The 20222-nt window shown below is 34.6% G+C and overlaps 2 pseudogenes; one reads left to right on the top strand and one right to left on the bottom strand.

The window, feature by feature from the left end:
* Positions 1-12971, bottom strand: part of LOC18040971 — a 36971-nt pseudogene extending 24000 nt beyond the window's left edge.
* Positions 12972-15133: 2162 nt separating this feature from the next.
* On the top strand, positions 15134-20222 carry LOC112098434 (annotated as a pseudogene).

The raw sequence follows: 20222 nt of genomic DNA, 5'->3' as shown, positions 1-20222 counted from the left end.
CAATACCAAACGAGCCCTAATTTATAGATTATGATAATTCTATGTATTGTATGAAAATTGCAATCCAAAATTTTTCCCTACAAAACGATTTTTAATCGACGGCAAATCCATGCTTTCAAATTTAGTCAGCTGAACTAATTTTTGTCTTTTTTTTTTTGGATTAACTTTGAAATGTTGTATACATAATAACGAGCTGCTATTGAAATTAATGTTAACAACAAAAATAGATGCAAAAGGAGAAACAAGCATCATGTGCAGTACCCACTGTGAACTACTCACATTGGAATAAGCATCATGGCCATTAATATTTTGACTATTCAATGTTGATTTTGATCCCAATAAATTGCCATCAAAAATTGCTGGGAAGGGAGTAATATCTATTTATAACTGGAAATTACTCGCCGTAAAATGATGATTGGAGCTGCATGTATCATTTATTATTAACAATTAACTTATGAAATGCTTTGAATGTACCTCCTAGGTCGTATTTACTACTCTAGTTAGGAGAAATCACGATGTTAAATTAAAATATCTATTTATTATAATTTGAAAAATATGTTACTTTTGTCCTCCACTTTATGATAAAAAATTTAAAATATATATAAATCATTCATTCTATAATCTTGAACTTTATTAAAGTTCCAAAAACTATTACTCTATATGATATACTCGGGTGATGTTATTACACTATTATACCGTACAAAAATATATTTACTTTCTTATATATAATGGTTCTGACATCCTTATTTTAACAAAGTGATGATATCACTAACAAATTAAATAACACATATTTCAATACACCAATAGATTAAAAAGATACAATTCTTAATGTGTTAAAATGTATGTTTCTTGTATATTATTGATATTTTCACTTTAACAAAGCGAGGGTCTCCTCACTATAGAAGTACTTCATTATAGAAGTACTTCATAAATATTCTTTGTATTTTTGTGAAAATTATTATTTAAAAGTCATATCTTACTAAAGACTAATAGTTTTTATTTTGTCACTATGCCGTATGTTTCAGGACAGAACACCTCAATATCATGACCTTAATTTTTGAACTCTGCTGTACAAAGTTGTTGGCTGGTCTATTTAGTTTAGTCTTTCAATTATTTGTCGTTTGAACTGAGATGATCCGAATAAAGCTATATATCAATAATTTCCTAGTGAAACTTCGGGAAAAAAAATAAAAATCCTCTCATACAGTGGCATTATTTTAATTCTCAGCTTGATTATGTTTTGAGTTAACTTATAGATTATTTGAAATAAAAAGAATATAATTTATTTTTCTAACTAAATATTTTAAAATAATTTTGTTAATTTAATGAGTAATTATACACTTACAAAGTTATGATATAAAAATTAATCTAATTTAGCTAAGATGTCCAATTTAATACTAAGAGCAATGTTAAGGATCCCAATAATTGAGTCTCAGCTGATATGATAGTCATTTATTAGATAATCGAAATATTAATTTTATTAGTTATGAAATTTATTATCTAATAAAAAAATGACACATAACAATTGGGTCTCAAGTTAGAATTCTACTATCGAAATTCCTAACATTATTCTAATATTAAAAATTCATCAAAATAATATCTATTATCTAAAAATAAAAATATAAATATAAAACCATAGATTTACTCTTCAATCTTCGTGATTTGGCCGATTTCTCTTAAAGCTTTGGTTTCTTTATAAGTGCAACGAGAAATAGTAATAAGATTAAAAAAGCAATAAAGTAAAACTTTAAAATTTTTATTTCTTTATATTTTTATCGGTCATTTGACCGGTACTGGCGTTTGATTTTCTGACCGAGCTACTGTTTAGTTCTAAGTTTTGGCAATTAGAACTGGTGGATGTCGACTGTTTGATAATGATGGCAGCATTGTACTGGAGTGTAATTGACGCAGTGGAATAAGGATCACATATCTCAAACTTTAGGTGATGATATTGTTAGATATTTCATTGATTGAGGATCACATGTTTTATGACAACTATTGTTAGATATTTTATTGACTTACTATGTAAGTCAAGCAATTATTTTTAAATAATGATATTATAATTAAAAATCAAGAAATATTTATAATACTTAAAGACTAATTCAGATTTTTTTTTTTTATATGACTTAATTATTAACTGACAAATAATTAAAAGGTCATAGAACAATATTTTTAGGTCAAATTTGTATTCTAATATGACACAACTTGTACTATCATTCCTATGCTAAAATATATCTAACCTACTAATAGTCAAGAAATATATCTATTCATCACATACTTGTTAGAAAGATTATCTACTAATTAATCATTGAGACGAGATTACGAGTCTCAACATAAATTAGGATAAAAATTAATACATTGAAATTCAGAACATTTCTTTTTTCTCCTTCTGCAGTTTAAAAGGGAGTCGCCCACCAGTATTGAAATAATTTTATCAGATTCGCTTGAAAGTAGTTTTACGAGCAAGCAGTTTTTCCCTCTTGATCCCCGTATTCGTCAGCTCCTACTCTTTGCCTTCAATTCCCAATCAAGTAGTATCAGTTTTTGTTGTCAGCTCTCTTGAATTTCACTGGATCAAGTTTTCTCTTGGCATCTGTTTTGTTGTAATCTCCAGTCTTTGTTAATTAGTTTCTCTCCATTCCCAATCTTGTTGTGGTCTGCTGTTGTCTCTGTTTGGTTCCATATCTACCCTTTGTACTTCTACCGTGTCAAGATATCTTCATTTTTTCCATCTCTATTACCAGTCAATATTTTTTCCGTCTTTCTGCTGGTCAATACTTCAGTTATTCTGATTGGTTCCCTTCGCCTCTATTATCTAAATCATTCCTTATATTAATTCAATCAGTTCTCGAACTAGAAACCTTTTCCTTGTTTCCATCTTCTCACCAGATCCATAACAGCTTTTACTCTTTCTTTCATTTCTCCGCTTCCACAACCGGATAAACTGTCCATCTTCGTTGTTTCGTTTTTTCTTTTTTTCACTCTCTCTGTGTTTCGCTCGTTGTCTATTTTCTTGTCAGAACTTTGAAAAAAAAAAAAAAAAGGGATCCAGGATGGTGGAAAGCATTGTTACTGTTGTTTTAGAATTTTTGAAGTGCTTGGCTCCTCCAACAGAACGCCGATTTGGTTATTTGCGTAACTATAAAGCCAACGTTGAGAATCTCAAGGCAGAAATAGACAAGCTCAAGGATGAAAGGAGAAGCATTCAGCACAGGGTTTCTGAGGCTGAAAGAAAAGGGGAAAAGATTGAAGAGAAGGTTGAGAAGTGGCTGGTTCGTGCGAACAACACCATTGAGCAGTCAGCCAAATTCATTGACGATGAGGAGACAACAAATAAACGATGTCTCATGGGCTTGTGTCCTAATTTGAAGTCCGGCTATCAGCTTAGCAAGGAAGCAGAAACAAAGGTGAAGGCCATTGTTGAACTCAAAGAAGAAGCTAGGAAATTTGATGATAGAATTTCCTACCGTACCATTCCGGAGGATATATGGCTCAAGTCTCACAAAGGCTGCGAGGCCTTCGAATCAAGACTTTCTACTTTGAAGGCCATACAAAATGCATTGATCGATGTTGATGTCGGCATCATTGGGGTCTACGGCATGGGCGGCATTGGAAAGACGACACTGGTGAAGGAGTTTGCAAGGCGAGCCATTGAAGACAAGCTTTACGATATGGTGGCTTTTTCGGAGGTTACCCAAAGTCCAGACATAAAAAAGGTCCAAGAGGACATTGCGGAAACGTTAGGCCTACAGTTGTCCGAGGAAGCTGAGTCTAGAAGAGCTAGTAGACTATATGAAAGATTGAAGAATGAGAAGAAGATCCTTGTGATTCTGGATAACATCTGGAAACCTCTTGATTTGGGGACTATTGGAATTCCTTTTGGAGTTGAGCACAGAGGATGCAAATTATTATTCACAACATGAGATCTCGATGTGCTGTTAAGGATGGAATCTGAAAAAAACTTCTCGATTGGCATTTTAAATGAACAAGAAGCCTGGAGATTGTTCAAGATAATGGCAGGTGATTATGTGGAAAATCGTGAATTAGAATCTACAGCAACAAGTGTAGCCAAGGCATGCGGAGGTTTGCCTATTGCCCTAACCACAGTAGCAAAGGCACTGAGAAAAAAAGAGCTGCCTGTGTGGAAGAATGCCTTGCAAGAACTCCAAACGCCTTCAGAGGCAAGCTTCGACGAAGGAGTACCAGCAGAGGCATACTCAACAATTGAGCTGAGTTACAAGTACTTAACAGGTGAGCCAGCACCAATTATGGACTTGTTCAAATATAGCATGGGCTTGGGTGTATTATGGACTTGTTCAAATATAGCATGGGCTTGGGTGTATTTAAAAGTGTCCATAAGCTAGAAGATGCACATAACAAATTAGATGCATGGGTCCATCAACTAAGGGACTCTTGTTTGTTGCTTGAGGATGGTGGCAGTAAATACTTTTCTATGCACGACGTTGTTCGCGATGTTGCCATTTCAATTGCATGTCGTGACAAAATTGGATTTGTGGTGAGAAATGAGGATGATTGGAAATGGCCAAATGCAGATGAATTAAAAAAATATCTTGCAATTTCTTTAAAAGATAGTATTATTAATGACATTCCTGAAGGGTCCGAATCTCTACAACTTGAACTTCTAGTCATGTCTCCCAAGAACTCTTTTGCTGTGCCTAATATTCCTGAGAAGTTCTTCAAAAGCACGAAAAAGCTTCGGGTTTTGGATTTTACTGGAATGCGGTTATTGTCATTGCCATCTTCAATTGGTCTTATAGTAAATCTTCAGGCACTCTGTCTTAATCAAAGCATTTTGGGAGGCATAGACATAGCCATTATTGGAAAGTTGGAAAATCTAGAAATCCTCAGCTTTTTGGAATCTGATATTGTAGAGTTGCCTAAAGCACTGGGTCAACTGACTAAGCTAAGGCTGTTAGATTTAACAGACTGTTTCCGTCTGAAAGTTATTGCCCCAAATGTCATATCAAGCTTAATCCGATTAGAAGAATTGTATATGGGTAATTGCTCCATTGAATGGGAGGTTGAAAGAGCCAACAGCAAAAGAAGTAATGCTAGCCTTGATGAATTGATGCATTTACCTCGGCTAACCACTCTAGAAATTGATGTAAAAAATGAGAGTATGTTACCAGAAGGCTTTTTGGCCAGAAAGCTCGAAAGGTTCAAAATACATATTGGAAATGGGTTATTCACACATCCCATGATTGCTGGACAAAATTGGTTTAAAAGTCGGCAGCACTTTTTGATCGACAGAGATCGTAAGATTTCAAGAGCATTGAAGCTCAAGCTTGATTTTATGGACATTTGCTCCATGAAATTGCAGGGCATCAATAACGTTGAATGCTTATGGTTGGACAAGCTGCAAGGCATCGAGAATGTTCTTTTCAATTTGGACACGGAGGGCTTTTCACAATTGAAGATTCTCTGGGTTCAAAATAATCCAGACTTCTTTTGCATCGTCGATTCAAGGGAGATGGTCGCTTGTGATGCCTTTCCTCTTTTGGAGTCACTTATCCTTCACAATTTGATCAACATGGAGAGGATATGTGTTGATCGGCTCAAAGTAGAGTCTTTCAACGAACTCAAAACCGTAGAAGCATATAATTGTGATAAGTTGAGTAATATCTTTTGGCTCTCTACTGCAAAATGCCTTCCAAGACTTGAGAGAATTGCAGTTATTAATTGCAGCAAGATGAAAGAGATTTTTGCAATTGGGGAAGAAGTTGATAATGCAATTGAGAAGATAGAGTTTGCTCAATTAAGATCTTTGAGTGTGGGAAATCTTCCAGAGGTTACAAGTTTTTGCCGCCGTGAGGTGGAGACTCCTTCTGCATCACCGAACAGACAAGTGTCACAAGAGGAATCGACGACTATGTATTGCTCCAGCGAAATCACTTTGGACATTTCAACTCTGCTTTTCAACGAGAAGGTGCGTAGGCTAACATTTTCTATATATATATATATATAACAGACTTTATTCTATCATGCGTTCTGTTTTGATGTCATACGTGGAAAATAATTAAATCATTTAAAGATTTGAAAGAAAATGGAAAAAAGGATAAAAAGAATCTCACGCGCTCACTAATTGAGCTCTTAACAAGTAGTATGAATTAGAATGCATTCTCAGCTGTCAGTTGGAAATTGATTCGGACTTGCATTAATTTGTAATCAAAGAAGAAAATTTCAACAAGTGCTTCCCATATGGATATTGGATCTAACGAGAAATTCTTATTTTTTTAGGTTGCGTTGCCTAACTTGGAGGCTTTGGAGATATCTGATATTAATGTCGACAAGATTTGGCACTACAATCAAATTCCGGCGGCCATGTTTCCTCACTTTCAAAGTTTAACACGATTAGTTGTGTGGTGGTGTCACAAACTGAAATACATATTTTCAGCGTCTATGATCGGAAGCCTTAAGCAGCTCCAACGCCTAGAAATACGCTCCTGTGAGGATTTACAGGAGATCATTTCTGAAAACAGAGCAGATCAAGTGATCCCTCATTTTGTCTTTCCACAGCTCACCACTTTGATGCTCCATGATCTACCAAAACTTAGATTTTTGTACCCTGGAATGCATACTTGGGAATGGCCCGCACTAGAAACTCTTGTAGTGTATGGTTGTGACAAATTAAAGATATTCGCTGCAGATTTATCGCAGAATAATGGGAATGATCAACTTGGTATTCCTGCACAACAGCCCCTATTGCCATTGGAAAAGGTATGAAGCCATTTTCTAGATTTTTTATCTATTGCTTATTTTTAACTTTGAAAAATATGACAAAATATCGATAAATTAATGCTCAATAAATTGAAAACTTTTATTATACAATAATCTTTGCTAGTCTAGACTAACGGATCAATGTGGTAGATTAATAATTATATAAACTTTTTTAGGTTTAGCATTTGTAAAAGAATCTTGAGTCTTTCCATATAGAAGAACTTACAAAATAAATTAGTAATTTATTATTGTGCAATAAAATAATTTCGAGTCAGTATAAATCAACCTTTTTTCCCTAATTTCTTTTTTACCTCTAAAATTAACATATAAAAAATCATTTAATACTCAATAAATTAAAAAACTTTTATTATACAATAATCTTTGCTAGTCTAGACTAAGGGATCAATATGGTAGATTCATAATTATATGAACTTTTTTAGGTATAGCATTTATAAAAGAATCCTCAGTCTTTCCATTTAGAAGAACTTACAAAATAAATTAGTAATTTATTATTGTGCAATAAAATAATTTTGAGCCAATATAAATCAACTATTTTTCCCTAATTTCTTGCTTTACCTCTAAAATTAACATACAAAATAAATTTTATCAATAATTCAATTTTTTTTAACATATAATATAAAACAAATACTATAAAGTCACTGCGTGTTACCATAGATCATCAATTGACCTCATTAGTTATTATGATTAATGATGATCAGATCGTACCCAACTTGAAGGAACTATCACTAAGTGGAAAAGATGTGAAGATGATTTTGCAGGCCGATTTCCCACAACACCTTTTTGGCAGTCTTAGACAGCTAGAGATTGCTGCAGATGACTCAGCTTGTTTTCCAATCTGGAACGTACTTGAGAGATTTCACAATCTCGAAATGCTCTCACTGCTTTTTTTTCCATCCCACGAAGAGCTATTTTCGATGGAAGGATGCTTAGAGAAACATGCGGGGAAGTTGGCAATGATAAAAGAATTACAGCTGTACTGGCACTATCATCTGGAGCAGCTGTGCAAACAAGACTCCAAACTTGGCCCCATTTTTCAGTATCTTGAAATTCTAAAAGTAATTCATTGTCAAAGTCTGTTAATTCTATTGCCATCATCATCGGTATCTTTTCGGAACCTAACAAAACTTGTAGCTTTCGGTTGCAAGGAATTGATACACTTGGTAACATCCTCCACAGCAAAAACTCTGGTGCGACTCGTAGCAATAGAAATATATGGATGCAGAGCAATGACAGAGGTGGTAACAAATGACAAAGATGGAGTTGAAAAAGAAGAGATTGTTTTCCGCAAATTGAAGACGTTGGAACTGTTTGATTTAGATAGCCTCACAAGTTTTTGCTCTGCCAATTACACCTTCAAATACCCATCTTTACAAGATTTGCATGTGATTGGTTGTCCCAAGATGAAGATTTTTACTACAGGAGAATCAATCACGCCTCCAAGAGTAAATGTCTGGTATGGAGAGACAGAGGATCGATTGCTTTGGACCAATAATGATCTAAACACAACCATACAACAATTACATGCTGAAAAGGTACGGATATACATAGTACTCTCTATCTCCCATGGAAACATTTTACAAAATTTTTATTTTAATAAAATATAGATAAGATATTTGTTATAAAGTAAAAGTTTAAATTGATGAATAAGAATTTTATTTTCAGCTGTTGGCGGTGCAGTCGGCGATCTCTACCCATTACTAATTTCATAGGCTTCTTATGACTTGGGAGTTGTGAATTTTTAGAAGAAAGCCTCAGCTGGTAATTAATTTTTATTTCATTTATTTGATCTCATGGCTTGTTTCGCAATTTCATCTGAATTATTTAGAATGGGTCAATCGGCTTTACTGTTAAATTTGGAATGCAATTTTAATGATTCGTTCAGACTTTTGTGGACAGATTTTGCATCATTGAATGTCTTCTAGTCTAGTTTAATTTGAGTATTTTTTTTCTTTTTTTCTTTTTTTGAGAGTTCCCCTTGTTTTCTAAAATTTTATAATTCCTTGCATCCTTTGTATGATAAAATTTCATTAAAAGCCTTCATATTTTATAATTCCTTGAAAACATCATTGCTGTTCTGTTATTTTAGTTTGTTCATTTAGTTTGGTTTGCTTCACACCTATCTTTCTTTGGAATTTTTTTTTTTTTTTTTTGATGATCTTTCCAAATGCTCTTCCCTATGAACACATAATTAAGAACAGCTGAAAATCATTCATCGGATAAAAAATTAAAAATAAACAAAATCTAATCAGAGCATTATGCCCAGAACAAATCCTTAAACCATCAAAGCAAAACTCTTCGCTATGAAAAACTATATTGTGGAAATATTGTTTGAAAACGTTGGATACCAAGAAAGGGACTAATTTGGACTAGTTTTATGAGAAGTATAGAAGAACGTTGTTTTCTTTGTTTTTCCTGTTAGAACTCTCTACTCTGTGATTGTAGAATGTCTGGATACTGATGAAGATTCAGGTAACTCTTCTCCTGTGCATCATTTGAAATAAGTTTTTTTTTTTTTTTTTTGGTAATATCTCCTACTGGGTTATAGTTCATACAAAGAGAAATTCTTAAATCAAGCCGGATACTGCTAGAAACAAGTGGGGAAGTAGGCACTGATAAAATGGTTAATCCTGTCCAGACTTAATCATTGAAGCAACTCCAAACTGGACTCCATTTTAAATATTTTGACGTTCTAAGACTATTTTACAAGCATTTAAGTCTATTCCCATGATCATCTATATCTTTTGGGAATCTAACAGAACTGTTGGTTTTCCATTGCAAGGAATTGTAACATCCGTCCACTACAGCAGAAAGTCTAGTGCGGCTCGTATCAATGAAGGTAGCTGGATGCAGGGCAATGACAGAGGTGGTAATAGGTGACGGAGAAGAAGACGGAGCACCAAATTTAAATTCAAAACAAGAGATTGTTTTCAGCAAATTGAAGACATCGAGTCTGTGTAATTTAGATAGTCTCACAAGTTTCTGCTCTGCCAATTACGCTTTCAGATAAAGATTCATGAAATTGTCCTATTTACAGCTGACATTTCCACAAGAGTTAGAGAATATAAAAAATTCTTTAATCGTTAGTTTTTAATTTCATTATTCAATGAAAAGTCCTGTCAAATTAAATTGCAAATCTCAATGTGCAAGTACCTAAATTTACAAAATTTACTTTAAATTAATGAATGAAAGAATTTATTTTCTGCTGTTGGAGGAGTCGTCATCTCTCTCGACATAGTACGATATGTTTTTCTCTAAATATAAGATTTCAAGTATGATTTATTTTATTTTTCTTATTTCAGTTAGGAGAACGTTATTATGTAATAATATTTCAAGTTTGCCTGTTTTGATAAATACATAATATTTAGAATTTGTATAAAAAGGGTCCAATACCCTAATTTTGTTATTCAAACTTCTAGTAATAAAATTTCAGACTTTTTAAAAAAATTTCTCTATGTTTTCAATCTCAACATCTATGTTTCCCTTTCATCATAAGTTCTAATGTCTGGTTCTGAGCTAGCTTTTTGTGCATATTATACATCATTGAAGGTCTTTTGATCTGAGTTATGATCAAAAAATAATGCTCGCTTCTGTCTGGGTATGAAAATTGTACAAAATAATATTCTTATATAATTTTTATCCTCCATTGTTACAGAATCCCAAGCTTCGAATTTGTAACTTTGAAAGCATGGCAGAAAACTCAGTACTTAATAAGGCTCTGGAATAAGACTCTTTATGGCTTCAATATTTTACTTAACATGAAATTTTCTTTCTATCTAGCATCATTGTGAAGATAAATTGTGGTAGTTCTGACAAGTACTGCACAATTAATGTTACCAGCAATCAATTGGCGTGAGCACCAACAACCATTTTCATATTTAAGCCTTTAGAAAAGTAACACAAAATATGGCAAGTGGCAACCACATCAAACAATCAAATTGTTGAAAGATTTTGAAAGCTTTAATTTGCTTGACATATATTTGAATATTTCAACAGACGCATCTTTTCTCCACTCACGGGGCACGTTGAGTTAGAAACGGTTTGAATGTCAATATTACTCCAAGTGCCTCCACCGAATTCAGGATGAAAAAAATCACCTGGTTACCTGCACTTTAGTTTAAGCAGCTAACTAATCTGATTAGCACCAAGTAATTCACAAACTAGTGAGAAATTTCATTAGTAAATTATCGTACCTGTTATTATACCATAAACCAACCAATTAATTTAAACTTTGGCACATACAAAATTTGAAAAAGCTGAAAGCATGGAAATGTACTAAACAAACAAAAGAAAATATATTTACCACTGCTCTGTTTTGCAGAAGGAACAATCCAGTTATTATAGACACCTGATGTTACAATTCAGGAAAAGTAAAAAAGAATTACAACAATTCTAATAAATAAGACATAAAATAATTTATACATACTTGCTGGTGGATAATATAACCTAAGTATATGGATCAATGATTAGGATATCCACTTACAGATAAAACATTCTTCATCACAGAAGCACAGTTTATCAAAAAGGCAAGGCTGAACCCGATAACATTGCTATGTAAGTGTAACTTGTCAAAAGCGGTATCGATAAAACCTGTACATACATAGAAAGTTATGGGACCAAAACCATGAAGAAAAGTATTTTATAAACAGATATGTTTCAAACAAACTATCAAATGGTCCAAATGCCGCATGAGGTGCTCAAAATTTTACCCCCTGCAATTCGTGTTATGATTATTGGCCCAATAATCCTTAAGGGTACAGAGTAAGTTGAAAAACAAGGAGACTGAAACCTATAGTAAGTTCAAAATGAGGACAATCGTCAAGCAGTTTTGTGGGGGTGATGCATGCGAAAGCAAGTACAGAAAACAAGTAACATTTTTAGTTTCGTAATAAGTTTGGTGCTGATCGCACAATATTTCACATGCATATGCCTCGTGGTGTAAGAGAAGTTTGAGCACAATTATTTGCAGGAATTAAATTGGAATTATCAACAAATACCCCCAATCAATACCTTTATTGGTCCAAGGAAACCATTCAAAGCCCCAAGGAGAAACCTTGTAGCTATGGCCATCCAGAAATTCACACTAAGCCCAAAAAGAGTGTTAAAAATAACCCTGTGAGCATTTTAAGACAGACAAGAAATCCAGAAATTGCCGAAGTATCATCAATTTCAAGCTTGATCATATGAAAATAGAAGTCACTAACACTGTGATGCTTCCTATTATTATTACAGGCTTTCGACCACGGTGGTCAGCCACCATTCCCCACAAAACAGATGTTAGAGCTCTGCCAAGCATGTATGAAGACCCTTCAATTTCATCAAGGTATTAAGATGTTTGTTAGGATAACTTCTTGAGGAATTTGAACTGTTTTATTGGTCGTACATACATACACACACACACACACATACATACATACATATATATACACACATACACACATATATACATATATACATACATATGTAAATCGTTTCCAGGTGCGAACATATGTACTTTTTAAAGCATGGACTTGGCCCTTTAAAGTTGTAAAGACGCGGGTCCGCATTGTAAAGCTCTTGTACAGTGCGTTTACAGTGATGTAAAGTCTCGGTAGAATGTCTTCCCAGAGTTGTAAAGGCGTGAGTCAGCACTTTATAAGGTGCGGACATTCGTACCCGAGACAGACTCCATACTGTGTGTCATTTATTAAATACAATAAAAAAACATAGAATAACTCACCCACGTAACCAGCATAGAATCCAATATCTTGATCCTTTTTCGCAATGTGAAAATCCCTAAACTGAAAAGAAATCATAAATGACTGCTGTGAAAAAGCAATGAATTATTTGACATATAAAACTTGTCTTTTCTTATATTTCTCAGAAAATCACCAAGCATGATAGGAAAATATAAATTTTCTTACTAATAACCACTACGCTGAAGGCAATAATAATCCACTCACCATAAAATAAAGGAAGGGAAAGAAAGATGCGACCGGCAAAACGGAAAAAAAAAATCACAAAAGAATTGAAAATCATTGTAAATGGTTCTCTCCAAAATCATTATATCGAGTTGAAGTTGAAAAATTTACCAGTTGCAAGCACAACAATCCAAATAATTAAAAGCTTACGAATTGGTAAGCCTCGTTCCGACTTAAATTATCAACCTTACAGCCTGAGCAGTTCTTATAATATTTCTTCTTCAATAGCGGCTCTCTCACTTTCCCCTCCGCCATACTTGAAAAATTTTCAGCTCAAGTAATCGTCTTTGTCTATTCAATCCTATTTCAATGCTTAAATATAAGTACTTAGAAAAGAAGTAACAAAATCAATACAAAAGAATCAATGAGCTTAAGGATATAATCGAACTAGAGATATAGTGATCATTTAAAGAATTTTCAACAGAATTCTAAAATCAGTTGATTTTCCAGCTGGGTCTGTCACCACCATGTTAATTAAAATTATTGGATCCCATGCAAAACAAAAATTTTTCATTACGTGCCCTCATTGCTGACGTCCAATTAATCATTACTCTTATGAGAATAATTTTTGGTGACAAGAACAGCGGCATCCTTGGACGTGGCAAAATAATCACAAAAATCCCTTATTTTAAAAAAGGATCATGAAAATTTATTGAGGAACACACCAATTCAGGATCTGTGTAACTATTTTTAAATACAAAAAAAGGTCTACATGCATTAAAAAAGAGTTTGTATGTTCATTTTTTAAAAATAAGGGATATTCATGATTACCATGTTAAGCCACGAGATGTCGTGCTGTTTTCTAATTTTTCATTAAATCGTTGTTACACAATTCGACATGTAAAAAATAATTATTTTTTTTTTGAGAGATGGTAACAAACATAGTGACAAAACTATCATAGTACCGTCTAATGATGAAACTAATTGTTAATTAATTAATAAAAATACTTTTTATCGAATTTTCTTAGTATGAATTTATTTTGTAGTAGAATTTTACAATGAAATTTGCTCTCAGGGATTTTGGTATCATTAGTTTAGGGTTTCTTTCTATTGGGTTTTATTTATTTTGGTGGGATTATTGGACTTATTTTGTAATGTACTGATGAATGTGTGTTTGATTTTTTTCTTTCACATTGGAATCATGCTTTGCCTTTGATTTTGTAATTGACTAGATTATAATCTTGGGTTCCTAATCCGGAAAAAAATTGTTTCCATATAATTTTAAAAATATTATAATTAATTTTTACTTTTTGATTTAAATTTTATTAGTTGTAAGGGTATTTTAGTACTTATATACCCAATTCATTTCAAAATAGGGGTAGTATAGTCTTTTAAATTTATAACAGCCTAAATAGTTAGATTAGTTGATTTTTTAATAGAAATAGGGGGAGGTGCACATGGTCAAAAGATGTGGGTGCGCTGTGTGAAATACTGAACAATTGGGGGCTGATGCTTAACTATCCTTAAATAAATTATTAGTTTAATGGAAGGAACAAAATTCAGGAAAAGAGGAATCAAACTGCGAAAGGAATTAGGATACCTGAAAAGAAAGAATGAAAATAACTTTTTTTAAAAATTATTTATTTGGACATTGTGACAAACAAGTGATGTGCATTGTTAATTCTGATTACCCCAAAATGTCAAGTCTTTAAAAACGACAACATTACATGATTCATGAGAAGCCTATCACTTTGAGATTAATTTAATTTAAAAAAAGTTCCGTTTGCTTAATACTAAAATGTCACACTGATCCATAGTTGAGCCAATTACTTAGTTAAAAGCTACCTCCATATTTTTTATTTTTACCCTAATGCATGTCTGATTCTTTTAAAATTTTACGTTATATATATTAAACAAAAATTATAATTTTAATCATTGAAGAATTAATGACAGACATCTTTTGAATAATTTTTTTTTGAAAAATACAGAGCTAGAGATAATGCTATATTATTGGCTTTTGTGTGAGTAAAAGTTGCTGGCTCGTGTTTTACTAATTTGCCTTTGTATTTGACTGGCTCGACAAAGAATCGATTTACCTCATACTCAAATTACAAACATCGAAACCGGATCTGTCATTACGTTAATTGGCCTCCTAAAATAATCAATCACTTTCTGTTTAGTCTACCATCCACTCTTTCCAGTCGCTTAGTTTCATTCTAATCATCTAAATGGCTCTTTGCTACTGTTTATTCTATTCGTCATTGTTCTTGTTCTGTTATTATTTAGCTTTGCTCACTCCTCAGTCTCATTTCTTATTCTGTACCCATCAGCTCTTTTAGCTCTTTACGTCGTGATAGAAACCCTTTTCTTGTTTCCTTCATCTCATCTGAAAAACACAATTGCTTGTCCTATCGCTGTCTCTTTGTTTTTACTTTCCTTTGGCCTTCTTCGCTTCTACGTTTTTGTCAGGCTTCGAGATGCTGGAAATCATTGTGACTATCGTCTTGGAACTTGTAAAATGCTTGGCTCCTCCAACTGCACGCCAACTTGTTTATTTGCGAAAGCGGAACTACAATGCCAACTTTGAGAATATCAAGGCGGAAATGGAGAAGTTGAAGGTTGAACGTACGAGCATTCAGCGCAGAGTTTCAGAGGCGAAAGAAAAAGGGGAAGAGATTGAAGAGAAGGTTGAAAAGTGGCTGGTTAGTGCGAAGTGCGAACGGCATCATTGCGGGCAGCCAAATTCATTGAAGATGAGGAGTCAACGAATAAGCGCTGTGTCAAGGGCTTGAGTCCTATTTGGAAGAGTCGCTATCAGCTTAGCAAGAAAGCAGAGACGGAGGTGAAGGCCATTATTGAACTTGGAGAAGAAGTTAAGAAGTTTGATACTGTTTCCCACCGTACCATTCGGGAGCAGATACGGCTTAAGTCTAGCAATGGTTACGAGGCCTTCAAATCAAGACTTTCTACTTTGTAGTCTATAAAAAATGCATTGACGGAGGCGAATGTCAGCATTATTGGGGTGTACGGCATAGGTGGCATTGGAAAGACCACACTGGTGAAGGAGTTTGCTAGGCAAGCCAGGGAAAAGAAGCTGTTTTATCGGGTGGTTTTATCAGAGGTTTCATAAACTCCAGAGATAAAAAAGATTCAAGGGGAAATTGCAGAGAAGTTAGGTCTGGAGTTGTCCGATGAAGCTGAATATAGAAGAGCTAGCAGGCTGTATGAACGACTGAAGAATGAGAATAAGATTCTTGTGATTCTAGATAATATCTGGAAACATGTTGATTTGGAGACGGTTGGAATTCCCTTCGGAAATGATCATAAAGGATGTAGACTACTGCTGACAGCAAGAGACAATAATGTACTATTAAGTATGGGCTCCAAAGATAACTTCTTGATTGGCAATCTAAATGAAGAAGAAGCTTGGAGATTGTTTAAGATAATGAATGGTGATGATGTTGAAAAATGTAAGTTCAAGTCTACAGCAATTAATGTAGACCAGGCATGTGGAGGTTTGCCCATTGCCCTGACTACAGTAGCAAGGGCACTGAGAAACAAGAGTCTGCATGAGTGGAAGAATGCCTTGCGAGAACTCCAAACGCCTTCAGTGGTAAACTTCGAAGGTGTGCCTTCAGAGACTTATTCAAGTATTGAACTGAGTTTCAAGTATTTAAAAGGTGAGCAACTCAAGAAAATTTTTCTGCTCTGCAGTCTAATAGGCAACAGTTTTTGTCTTTTAGACTTGCTTAAATACTCTATGGGTTTAGGCATATTTCATGGAGTCAATAAGATGGAAGATGCACGAAACAAATTATATGCACTGGTCCATGAACTTAGAGACTGTTGTTTGTTGCTTGAGGGTGATAGTACTGAACAATTCTCTATGCATGATGTTGTCTGCGATGTTGCCATATCAATTGCATGTCGAGACCAGCATGCTTTCTTGGTGAGAAATGACGCTGCGTGGGAGTGGCCAGATGAGGATGCACTTAAAAAATGCTATGCAATCTCTTTACTAAGTAGTAGCATTCATGAAGTTTCCGAGGAACTTGAATTTTTACATATTGATCCCGAAGACTCTTTTGTCGAGGTCAATATTCCTGACAACTTTTTCAACGGGATGAAAAAGCTTCGAGTCGTAGATTTGACAAGAGTGCGATTATTTTCATTGCCATCATCAATCGGTCTTCTAGCAAATCTTCAAACACTCTGTCTTGATCAAAGCATGTTGGGAGACATAGCCATAGTTGGAAAGTTGAAGAATCTAGAAATCCTTAGCTTTTTAAAGTCTGATATTGTACGGTTGCATGACGAACTAGGTCAACTGACTAAGTTAAGGATGCTAGATTTAACAGATTGCTTGCAACTAAAATTTATTGTGCCCAATATCTTATCAAGCTTCACTCGATTGGAAGAACTGTATATGAGTAACTGCTCTATTGAATGGGAAGTGAGAAAAGCCAACTGTGAAAGAAGTAATGCCAGCCTCGATGAATTGATGCATTTGCAGCGACTGACCGCCTTAAAAATAGATGTTAAAGATGATAGCATTTTACCAGATGGCTTTTTTACCAAAAAGCTGGAAAGGTTTGATATATCAATAGGAGATGGATCTTTCGACTCTACCAAGGTTATTTGGAAAGACTGGTTTCAAAGTCGGCCGCAGTTTATGATCAGTAATCTTGAGAGTTTAAGAACATTGAAGCTCAAGCTTGATTCTATGGCCATTTCCTCCAAGAAGTTGCAGGGAATAAATAACGTTGAATACTTATGTTTGGATAAGTTGCAAGGAATCAAGAATGTTGTTTTAGAATTGGACACTGAGGGATTTTCACAATTGAAGCATCTCCATGTTCAAAATAATCCAGACATCCTGTGTATCGTCGATTCAATGAAGAGAGAACCTTGTGTCGCCTTTCCTCTTTTGGAGTCCCTTACTCTTCACAATTTGATCAATACGGAGAGGATATGTATTGATCGACTCAAAATAGAGTCCTTCAATGAACTCAAAACCATAAAAGTAGAAAATTGTGATGAGTTGAGTAATATCTTCTGGCTCTCTAGTAGTACAAAATGCCTTCCAAGACTGGAGAGGATTGCAGTTATCAATTGCAGCGGCATGGAAGAGATTTTTGCAACTGGAGGAGAAGCTGATTTTGATGTTGATGAGAAGATAGAGTTTGGTCAATTAAGATCTTTGAGTCTGGGAAAGCTTCCAAAGGTTACAAGGTTTTGCGGTGAAGTGAAGACTCCTTCCACATCACCAAACAGACAAGAGTCGCAAGAGGAATTGACAGCCAGTTCCAACGAGATCAGTTCGAAAACGTCAACTCTGCTTTTCAACGAGAAGGTACGTAGGCTAATGCTTCTTTTTTTTTTTTTTTTCAGTTCTATCATGCACCCGCATTTGAAAAAAAAAAGAGTCTCATACACTCGCTAATTAAGCTCTTAATTAAGTGCTTCTCATATGGATATTGTGTCAAAACAAGTGCTTTTCATACGGATATTGGATCTAAAGAGAAAATTATCTTTAGGTAGTGTTGCCAAATTTGGAGGCTTTGGAGCTGAATGCTATTAATGTCGACGAGATTTGGCATGACAATCAACTTACGGCCATGATTACTTGCTTTCAAAGTTTGACACGATTGATAGTGTGGGGCTGTGACAAATTAAAATACATATTTTCAGCTTCTATGATCCAAAGCCTTAAGCACCTCCAACACCTGGAGATACGGATATGTATGGGTTTACAAGAGATCATCTCCAAAGACAGAGCATATCAAGTGACCCCATATTTTGTCTTTCCACAAGTGACCACTCTGAATCTCGAAGGTCTACCAGAACTCAGATGTTTATACCCTGGAATGCATACTTCAGAATGGCCAGCACTAAAAAAATTGGAGGCCTGTAATTGTGATAAAATAACGTTGTCCCAGAATAACGAGAATGATCAATTTGGTATTCCGGCACAACAACCCCTGCTCTCGTTCAAGAAGGTATGAAACCAAATTTTAGATTTTTTTTTATCAATTATCTTTGTTGTTCCTCACTCACAGATTAGGAAGTTTAATAAATACCTATATGGAGTTTTTTTCTAGTGGAAATGCTCTCATTTTTTCCTTTTTTCATGCGGAGAAGCTTTCAAGTCCCACGGTTTAAGAGCGTGTATGTCTATATAATCATTTTCAAGTGTGGGGGTTCGCATTTTTTTTAATATAGACACGCTTTTAAACCGTGCGGTTTAAAAGAGTTATTTTTAAATGAATTATGAAGTCATGCGGTTTTAGAGAGTTAAAAACTAACTCTTTTAAATCATGGGGTCTAAAAACTGGTCCGCATGAAAAAGAAAATGAGAACGTCCGCACTAGAGAAGAAATATACATACATACATACATACATATATATATATATATATATATATATAATCATTGAAAACTTTGATTACACAATGAATTTTGCCAGTCTTGAATTATGGATCAATGTGCTGAGTTAATAATTTGAGCTCGATGATGATCAGATCTTACCCAACTTGGAGGAACTGGCATTAAGTGGAAAAGACATCACGATGATTTTGCAAGGCGATTTCCCACAACACCTCTTTGGCAGTCTTAAAGTACAACAGGTTGGGGATGATGACTTAGCTTGCTTTCAACTTGGTTTACTTGAGAGGTTTAACAATCTGGAACTTCTCTTCCTGTCGGATTGTTCGTATGAAGTGGTATTTTCAAATGAAGGATATTTGGAGAAACATGGGAGGAAGTTGGCACTGATAAAAATGTTAGACCTGACCAGACTAAATCGTCTGCAGCAACTGTGGAAACATGACTCCAAACAGCTGAACTTCATTTTTCAACATCTTGAAATTATAAGAGCATATCACTGTCAAAATCTGTTAAGTCTATTGCCATCATCATCGGTATCTTTCCGGAATCTCACACGCCTGCAAGCTTTTGCTTGCAAGAAATTGATGAACTTAGGAACATGCTCCACAGCAAAAAGTCTGGAGCGACTCTTATCATTGAAGGTATTTGGATGCACAGCAATGACAGAAGTCGTAGTATGTGACGAATATGAAACAGCAAATATAAAAGAAGAGATTGTTTTCAGCAAATTGATTACATTGTCCCTGTATGATTTAGATAGTCTCACAAGCTTCTCCTCTGCCAATTACACCTTCAAATTCCCATCTTTGCAAGATTTGTCGGTGATTGGTTGTCCCAAGATGAAGATTTTCACCAAAGGAGAATCAACCACGCCTCCGAGAGTAAACGTCTGGTACGGAAGGAGTGAGGACAAACTGCGTTGGTCTAATAATGACCTTAACACAACCATACAACAATTACAGAAAGAAAAGGTACGAGTAACTTAGAATATTTGTTATTGATGAGAGAATTTTATATCCCGTTTTTATATGAGAATCTTATTAAATTCCTTGAAAATTCATTAATCATTAGTTTTGATTTCATAATATGAATTTTAATTTAAATTGATGAATGCAAATTTTATTTTCAGCTGTTGGAGGGTTCGTCTCCTTACTCGTCGCAGTACTGATCTCATACGCCT

Source organism: Citrus clementina, unplaced genomic scaffold (assembly GCF_000493195.1).
Source record: "Citrus clementina cultivar Clemenules unplaced genomic scaffold, Citrus_clementina_v1.0 scaffold_5, whole genome shotgun sequence".
In the NCBI taxonomy this organism is placed as follows: Eukaryota; Viridiplantae; Streptophyta; class Magnoliopsida; order Sapindales; family Rutaceae; genus Citrus; species Citrus x clementina.
The sequence above is the reverse complement of the archived record's forward strand: the minus strand, read 5'-3'. Positions and strand labels throughout refer to the sequence as shown.